This window comes from Lutra lutra, chromosome 3 (assembly GCF_902655055.1).
Source record: "Lutra lutra chromosome 3, mLutLut1.2, whole genome shotgun sequence".
Lineage (NCBI taxonomy): Eukaryota > Metazoa > Chordata > Mammalia > Carnivora > Mustelidae > Lutra > Lutra lutra.
The window spans coordinates 17,364,423-17,373,565 of NC_062280.1; positions in this window are offsets into that span (position 1 = coordinate 17,364,423).

A 9,143-nucleotide genomic window follows, 5' to 3' on the forward strand; every position below is an offset into this window, starting at 1 on the left:
AACAGCCCAGCCTTCCAGAGCTTCTGACTGAAGAAGTCTGGGAGAAGCCACAGAAACTATAGTTTTAAGAAGCCCTTGAGGTTGGGGCGCCTACGTGGCTCAGTGGGTTAAAGCCTCTGCCTTCGGCTCAGGTCATGATCCCAGGGTCCTGGGATCGAGCCCCACATCGGGCTCTCTGCTCGGCAGGAAGCCTGCTTCCTCCTCTCTCTCTGCCTACCTCTCTGCGTACTTGTGATCTCTCTGTCAAATAAATAAATAAAATCTTAAAAAAAAAAAAAGAAGCCCTTGAGGTGTGTCTATGACAGCCAATCCAGGGACAACACTTAGTGCAACACTGTGAGATGTATTACTCTTTATTGGGAAGGAATCTCTTCTAGGTTCTAAAACACCCAGTGTATTAAATACGAGTAAATATGGGAAAGCCAAGTTCCACCTTGGCCTGCCTTCAGATAACTAAAAACATTTCCAAACTTGTGAATATCCCTTGCCCTCCCTGCTGTGGCTTCAGCGCCAACACCCCCTTTTGCACCTCCTACATCTGTGCCAAGGACGTTGGCTATCCAGAGTATGGCCCACAGTCAACGGCATCGTCGTGACCCCCACAGCTTTTTAGAAAAGCAGCATCTCGGATCTCCCCAACCCAGACCCACCAATTCAGAACCTACATTTTAACAAGTCTCAAAAGCACTGGATTAGACACGTACGACACCAGACCTGATGCCAACCCCCAGTTACACGTTCCCCTTCTCGAAATCCCCGTGGGCGGATTCTCAGTGCGCACATCTAATGCTCCTTGATCACCAAATGGCAAGTCTGCTGGAGCCCGTCCCTTCGTCTGGGATTCAGAGGCCAGGTCAAGGCCCTCCTTCCTCTGTGGGATGTGCTGTCATCTTTGTCTCCGGCCAGCCAACTTCCTCCAGCAATCTTCCTCACCCAACCCACCAAGCCCCAGAGCCTAAGGACACCCTTCAAAGCACAGTTCTGAGAGTAAGCAGGGGGTAGGCTCAGTCCATTCATTTCCCAAGCCCCCTCCCTCCCATCTTCTAGAAAAATTCAGACAGTTTAAGTCATCTTGATCACCCTGTTAATAAATGTCGCAGTGCAAGGGCAGAGAGACAGGAAAAGACCAAGACAAAAAACAAACAAACAAAAAACCACACACACATAAACACACACACACACACACAGGATATTTCTTTTCTTGCCTTGCAGGATATGGCATCGCCGGCATTTTTTTTTTTTTTCTCCGACTTGTGCTCTTTTCTCTTTTCCTTTTTAAATAGACACATTTCAAATGTCAGTGGGTGATAGTGGGGCCAAGTCAGATAGGATTCGGGAGACCAAATAGCTAAAAGGTTTGATCTTTGCAGCTGCTTCTTCAAGGGCGGCTCCAGGAGCCAGACCAGTGGGGGAGAGCAGGCCCCTGATAAGCTCAAGTGGGCATTTATTGTGCTCACCCCCGGCTCGCTCTCAGTTTAACCTTTATTTACAGACTTGAATCCAAATGGTTACAGGCTTGAAAAGAAAGTACTCTTTCCCTTCTCCTCCCTCTCCCCTCCTCCTGTCCCCGGAGGGGATGGAAAAGAAACCAGACAGAGGTTAAGTGAGAGAGACAATGAAAAAGGAGAGAGTCCTTATCTCAGATCGCAGTGACTGACATTGAATGGGGCTCCGTGGCCAGTTTTCCTTTCCCTACACCTGCCTCCGAACATCCCAAGGGACTAGTCAAATTGGTCCCCACCTTGGCAAGCCAGCCAAATGGAAATGACACTCGAAAACATCTCCCTGCCCCCAGATGGGCCAAGGCTAATCAGGTGTCCTCTCCGTGGGGCTGAGTGTCCAGGGACAGCCCATATTTTAACTGAGTAATTCAGACTTACTGGCCTAATGCTTTACTGAATCTTGTCATCGGGGCAGCCGAATAAAAATTATAACTGTACGCCGTGCGGAGCAGTAAATCCTGCGGCTGTATTCTCAGTCATTCCATATTTCAAGACAGGGAAGCTTATTTCTACAAGGCTGTTAATAACCAAAGTGACTAGACAAGTAAGGGGAAAGTTGGCGTCTGCTGTTGGCCCCCTCCCATGTGCCTCCGGGAGACCAGAGAGTTTCTGCGGAGCTTGTAGCCGGTGCAGGGCTGCGCTCCCCATGAATGCCCAGGAAAACAGGTGTGCATGTCCCTTTCTGAGGGCAAAAGGAGACACCTCTTTGTTCTCTGGGAAAGGCTGCATGGTCCTGGAATTGAAAAGTCACCCTAGGAATCAAGGCAAGTGGACTGCAAGGGGAGGGTCGGGTGGAGAGCTGGGCAGGAGAGTTCCCAAAGCCACAAGTAAGAGATGACTGTTGGGGGCCGAGGAAGGCAGGGATTTCTTGGGCCGAGCAGTGAGGAAGCCCAGGGGAGCTCGGACCCCGGATGGAAGGAAATGTCCGCTGTGCCCAGAGGAGGCTGGCCCTCCCTGCTGAGTCACACAGCCCCAGTGATCCAAAGGGCAGGGCGACTCTCCCAGCGACCTGATGCTAAAGAGAACAAGGAAGACTAGAAGAAAAAAAGGAGGGATGGAAGAGGGAGAGGGAAGGAGAGAGAAGCAGAGGAGGAAAATAAAGAGAAAAATCTGTTTAACCCTGCTTCCCCTGGTATTTTCCATCTTTATTAGATCATGAGATCATTTTCCCCTTTCTGAGATCTGTCATTGTACTGAATTCTGTGGGGTTCCAAAGATCAGACTTTGGGAAATTCTGCATTGTATCAATGTTCTTTTCTTTTCTTTTCTTTTCTTTTTTTTCCACATCTGTCCTGAAAAGCATAGTGGAGGGCACCTGGGTGACTCAGTCAGTTAAGTGTCTGTCTTCGGCTCTGGTCATGATCTCAGGGTCCTGGGACTAAGTCCCACCTCAGGCTCCCTGCTCAGCAGGAGAATCTGTTTCTCCCTCTCCTTCTGCAGCTCTGACTGCTTATTTTTACTCTCTCTCTCTATCAAATAAACAAATAAATAACATCTTTTTAAAAATAAAATAAGAAGTGCAGTGGAATATATCACATTTATCTGAAGGAGGTATGTATGCACACTTCTGTGTATACATTTCTTTTTTTTTTAAGATTTTTATTTATTTGACAGACAGAGATGACAAGTAGGCAGAGAGAGAGGAGGAAGCAGGCTCCCCACTGAGCAGGGAGCCCGATGCAGGGCTGGATCCCAGGACCCTGGGATCATGACTTGAGCTGAAGGCAGAGGCTTTATTTAACCCACTGAGCCACCCAGGCACCACAGTGTATACATTTCTTTGGTCACTTAGCTCCAATATCCTCAATAGCGTGTTAAACTTTCCCATAACAACTGCTCAGCTAAATATCACTACTGACCAGTTTACATTAAAGTGTGAAACCCATAATTCACATTAAGATGAAAAACATATTAATTAATGTTTCTGCATGCCCCATTTATTCAGTGTGTAAGCTATTTTTGAGGTTAAATATTTAATTAAAGCCTTCTATATTGACTATAGGCATTCCTCCTGAAAACGTTTGCATAGCCTGGGATAGCAGACCTTGGCAGCTCAGGCCTAGCTTTTCGTACTTTCAAGCTGTGTGACCTTCGACAAATCCGTTAGCGTCTCTGGGCCTCTGTTCCTTCAGTGATGGGATGAGAGTGTTGAGCCAGATAATCTCCGAGGCCACTTCAGCATCAACATTTATATTTCAAAACCCTTGCCATAGCAAACCTTGCTCCCCATTACTGCCTCTCTATGATCTAAATATTAGACTTGTAAAATGTGAACAGATTTAATTTACTAAAAGCCTCTAATCAAGACCAAACCTTTTACTTAAACAATTAAAAAACAATTAGCTGGGGAAATAAAAACAATTTTAATTTGCTAAATGGGCTTCCTCCCTCCTAATAGATATGGACAAGACCCTAACTAATGCTTCTGACCACACGGAAACCACACAGGCTTCGCTGAGTCTCCGGGTAGAGGCATGGGAAGGCTCCATTTTCTAATAGGGAAGTGAAAGGCATTCACATTAACCTCAGCCTTTTTGCAGTGACTCATGTTTAAACATATGTTTGCAATGCTCAGTGCCTCCCAATCAGCGATCTAGTCTCTTGCCTAAAAACGGGTGGATCCTGCGAGAGCCCCAGACCCCGCGCTCCTTTGTCATCATCCTGTCGGACCAACGTGGACTTACGTGTGTCTCTCCTTGAGACTGAGCCCCTCAAACACAGTCCTGAGCACAAGTGAGACACCCAGAAAGAGCCTTTTCCATTAATGAAATGTGTGGGCATCTGGCCCCAAATTCCGGTAGATTCAGCTAGAAAATTGCTCGATTTTACATGACACTCGAAGAGATCAATAGGCAAACCTTCCAATCTCACCATTACTCAATTGTGGTATGGACAGCATATTTAATATACTGCTCATATTTCATACTAATTTTTCTTTCAATTTATAACGTGCAAATGGAGTAATCACCATTCTAGAAGCTCATCCAGGCTGGTTCCTCACACTGTCTTGGTTCCTTTTCCCATCTACTCTTTGAAACGCACATAGTTTAACCATGAGCAAGCCATTTCTCCCTGTGGGCCTTGGTTTTCCATACATAAAGCCATACAAAGATTTGCACCATCTCCATTTTAGAAGTTCTTTTAGTTTGCCTTCCCTTATCCTCTCAGAATAGGGGTATTTTCATGTTGTGCACATTTCTCGCAGCTCTGGGTCTCCGCTTTCTCTCTTGTAAAGTGAAGATGGATTCTCTGAGGTCCTTCCATGCTCTTGACAACACAGTGTGATGGAGTGACTGCTCGTGTAAGTCTTGGGAACTGGAGAACCTGGTTATTCCCACCCGCCTTTTCATTTGTGCTTTCCTGCCCATCTCCAACTTTCTTTAAATCTTCTTCTCCTTGTTTTCCTCCTCTCTGGTGTACATCACAGATGTGGTCCAAGGAGAGCTGGGAGGGCTGGGAGGGGTAACTTTGAACCCCAGTGGCGCATTTCTGAAGAGTGGCTCTGTATCTGACCAGGCTTGTGATGCGGGGCAAGTTTCTGAGCCCCATGGAGCTAGTTTCTGTGTCTATAAAATGTAGACAATCATAAGAGCGCCTACCTCATCCTCAACAGAGAGGATTCAGTGCTTATTTTCTGTAGACTGGTTAGAATCGGGTCTGGCTCAGTCCATGTTGACTTGTCATTCCGTTTGTCTGGACAGGACTGTTGGATCAGCTCTTGAGATGTTGGCTTGCATGAGTAGAGGTTCATGAGAACTTTGGGTAGAGAGAGAGTGTGGGATGGGGAAGATAGCCAAGGTTCACGTCAGGAATGAGCTCCTTGGTGGGGCCCTGTAGAGACCAGTGGAGAGAGAGGAGGTAGCCAGCCATTGGAATGTGAGTAGACGTATAATTACTCTGGGGCTTGACAAAACAAAACCCAGAGGGAGAAAGAAAGAAGTCTTCCTGATGCTTCTGCCCAGAACACAAAATGGGTTTTGTATAGTGAGGCCTGAAGAGAACCCAGCAGAATTTAATCACCACAGGATGGGACCTTGAGGGACATCTGAGCAGAGGACCTTAAGGATCTGAGGTTTAAGGTTTTAAGCACAGACATCAGCTTTCCTGGAGAGGACACCAGCCACAGGTGCTATTGAGAAACTACATAAGCAGCAGACATCGTCAGGTGGGCGGAAGCTCTGCATTCACAGGCCCCGAGTAAGAGCAAAAGAAATGCCCCCTAGGTCTCCCTGACTTTCAGGGAGGAAAGTTTTGCACAGGGCTGAAGTCCTTCCCATACAAGTAAGTGAGCACGAGCCAGCGAAACAGGATCATCGTATTCTGTGAGTGCATGGGTGTACACATGTCCACAAGGCCTGGGGGATTTCAGGTAACACTTTGGGGTAAGAAGTGTGCTGATCCCTAGCTAGATGCACATATTAGCACATATAAACTATATCCTTCACCTTCTGAACCAGATATCAACATCCCGGGTGGAAATGTCAGCTTGATCACTGGTGAAGTCAACAAAGCACCTGGCTTGAAACTACATCCAAGTCGGCTTGCTAACATTTCACCCCTAAATTAGGTCAACGTGACCTCTTGTGATGTCCAGTGATGGACATCCTCGGTTGTCTCCTGCAGAGAGAGTCCTTCTTCCAAACTTGCCAAGTGAGGGGAAGGAGAGAGGCCAGGAGTGATACTCAAATGAAACTTTCTCTGCATAGAATCATGAAAGGGGGGGACACAGTGCTCCCCCTATCAGCCCCAGCTGGGGTCACCAACTCAAATGCTTAAGGGGGGATAATGCAGCCATGTGAAGTATGCAGGAGTGTAAGAAGTCCAAGAGCAGGCGTGGGAAGATGTAGGATCTGGGAGAAGATGAGGAGGGACAGAGGCTGTGCTTGAGAAGCCAAGGGACCCAGGTCCCATCCAACGTGGCAGCCTCCACTCATCTCTGACCAAGCTTCAAAATTCGAATTCTCTTTGAAACATGAAATCTGATGTTTTTTTTTCTGTGATGACACGGAATTCGACCTCCCACAGCTCATCCAAGACTGGCTAGTTTGTGGCCTATTTGTACAGCCACCGAGGAATGACCTGGGATGGGGTGTACTTTAGGGAAAATGGAAAGCCAAGTGGAAGGTCTTGGACTCTCTCAGGTAAGGGAAGAGGAAAGAGACACAGAGAGTTCCTCAAAAATAAGCAAGGAGGAGTTCAGGATGCTGGGGCAGGGAAAAGGGTCTTACAGGGACCCCAAAGCCAGGGGATCTGAGAGATTACTTCATAACCCCAAAATGGGAGATGACAGCCTTTGATCCATAAATACAGGAGGATGAAAGGGCTCCCCTCTGAGAAAGAGGGAGATCTTGCCAGAATCTGCCTTGTTCTCCAGCTCACACCCTCTACTGTCTCAGTCCGTTCAAATGCCTAAGGAGAGGCAAACCCAGAAGCCAATGAGTCACCCAGTCTGGGAGGACTGTCCTTCCGTCCTCGCTTCCCTTCTGCTCCCCTCCTAATTGTTTCCAGGGCTAGAGCTGGGGGCAGACGCCGTCCAAAGGCCCGCTCTGTTCCTCCCTTCTCCTCTTGAACAGGCCTCACAGGCTGCCCTGTGTCGCTAGTGCCCATTCAGCTGGAACTGGCTGTTCACAGCCGCAGCTAAAAAGGCCTTTCATCCGCTCATTATCCCTCCACCAAAACCTCATATGGAAAGAGACTTCAAAGTGCCACAACCAAGTTTGATTTCCAGTCTTCAGCAGCTCTCCCACAAGCAGAGGCAGAAAGGAAATGTAGCCCCAACTGTCCCCAGGTTCTACCTCTGCCGGCAAAGGTGTCATCCACCCATAGTAATTCCCAGTCTGCTCTGTTCCTTCCCTTCCCGGAGCCTTCCATTACAGTGTCTATTAGAAAAAGAAAGGCTTCAAAGGAAGACCCTTTCACGTTCCGAATTGCCTCCTTATTCTGGTAAGAATCCCTCCCCCATTAGCAGCATAAGCCGAACCGCGCTATCTCGGAGCTCCCAGTGCTTTGGGTCTTGAAACCAAGAAGCCACTGGCACAGCTCCTGGATTTCTCCAGCTTGTTCTCCTCCTCTTATTCCTAATTAGAACCACATTTCTAAAAGTAAATCTAAAGTGAGGCTCTGAGCAGCAACCAGAGTGGCAAAGTGGCCATTTCCCCATCTTGATCTTAAGGGTCATGGTAATGCCGCCTGGTCCTTCGTGTTCATCTGGTTTCTAGGCTGAGGTTGGAATGAACTTCCACAGTTTATGGATCTTTGGAAATCTGTAATGGAGTCCTCAAGTCCTATCAGAACCAAATATAAACCAGGGTTTCCTCTGCAGAGAGAGCCCTTCTTCCAAAATGAGATGGTGGTTTCCTCACCACCATCTCATTTTCTTGAGTGAGAGATGCCCAGATTGGTTGGACAATATCCCCAAACAGAAATACATTCTTAGTCTATCATCTGCTTAGACCAAGTGGTTAGTGAAAAGTCTTGTGACGCTTTGCACACGTGCATACAAGGGCACGACCTCAGGACTGCTAGAAGCCTACGCAATCAATTTCTGACCTTGTTTGGAACCATGCTTCCCAGCACGGGTAAAAGAAGACTTGAAGGTAGCTGGTTACTAAGAATTTACCATCAGCCTCAAAAGCCAACCAGAGCCTGGAAAACAGACTCTTGCCTTATTAAGTGTATTTGTTGCCATCTGCCATACCCGCAGCTCCCCACCTCCCCAAACCTTGCCCTCAATCTGCCCCTAACAATGTCTGCTTGGGAAAACCCACTAAACTTGAACCAAAGGATCTGGCTCTCTTTTGCCATACAACAGTTGCTATTTGCTCCTAAAAACCCCTCAAGTCCTAAGGGGATTCAGCACCATTGTTCTCGGCCCATGCCGTCAACCATTAGTGCTTCTCTATTAAAAGCAGTGGTTCTGTCCCCAAGAGCCCCACCAGGCCCAAGACAAAGGGAAGTTACCGATGTTCCCATCTACAAGCACTACTTCATCTGTCACACCAGCTTGGATGATCTGATATGCAGTGATTCTAGAAGTAAGAGGAAGAATTCAGCTCTTAACTCTAAGACTTAGATTGACAAGAGCATCTCATGCATTTCATGAGCTGGCAGTTGGTGTCTTTCTGCTTCCCAGTGGATTGTGTCCAAGCCCTGTCTAAACCATTGTATGATAAGATCGGAGCTTAGACTTATGAGTCGGTAGGACTAGAGTCTATGTTTTTTAAATAAGTGTGGAAATTATGTGTTCAGCTGTAAGGTGGGTCTGGGGGACACTCAGGATCATCAGCTATACGTTGCATAATATTCTAATCTTATTCAAAGATTTATTTTTTGAAAAAGCAATTCATTAACAGAGACATTATAGGTTTAGAATGCAAAAACGCTTCATGAATTTTTAAGCTAGAATTTGAGACTTGAAAGCCATTTTCTTGCTTGAGGCAGGAAATCCAGGCAAAGCACTTGAACCCTCAGGCCAGCTCAGCTACTTTGCTTTGCCCCCAGGGTTTGAAGTTCAGGAAACCTTGATGAGCAGGTTGATCATCAAGGTCTGTTCCAGCTCATTCGTGGATTCTAAAAGTACATCCTCCTCTATTTTCTGAGCCTCATTCTTTCCAGAGGTGAGACAGAGACATTCCACTAGAT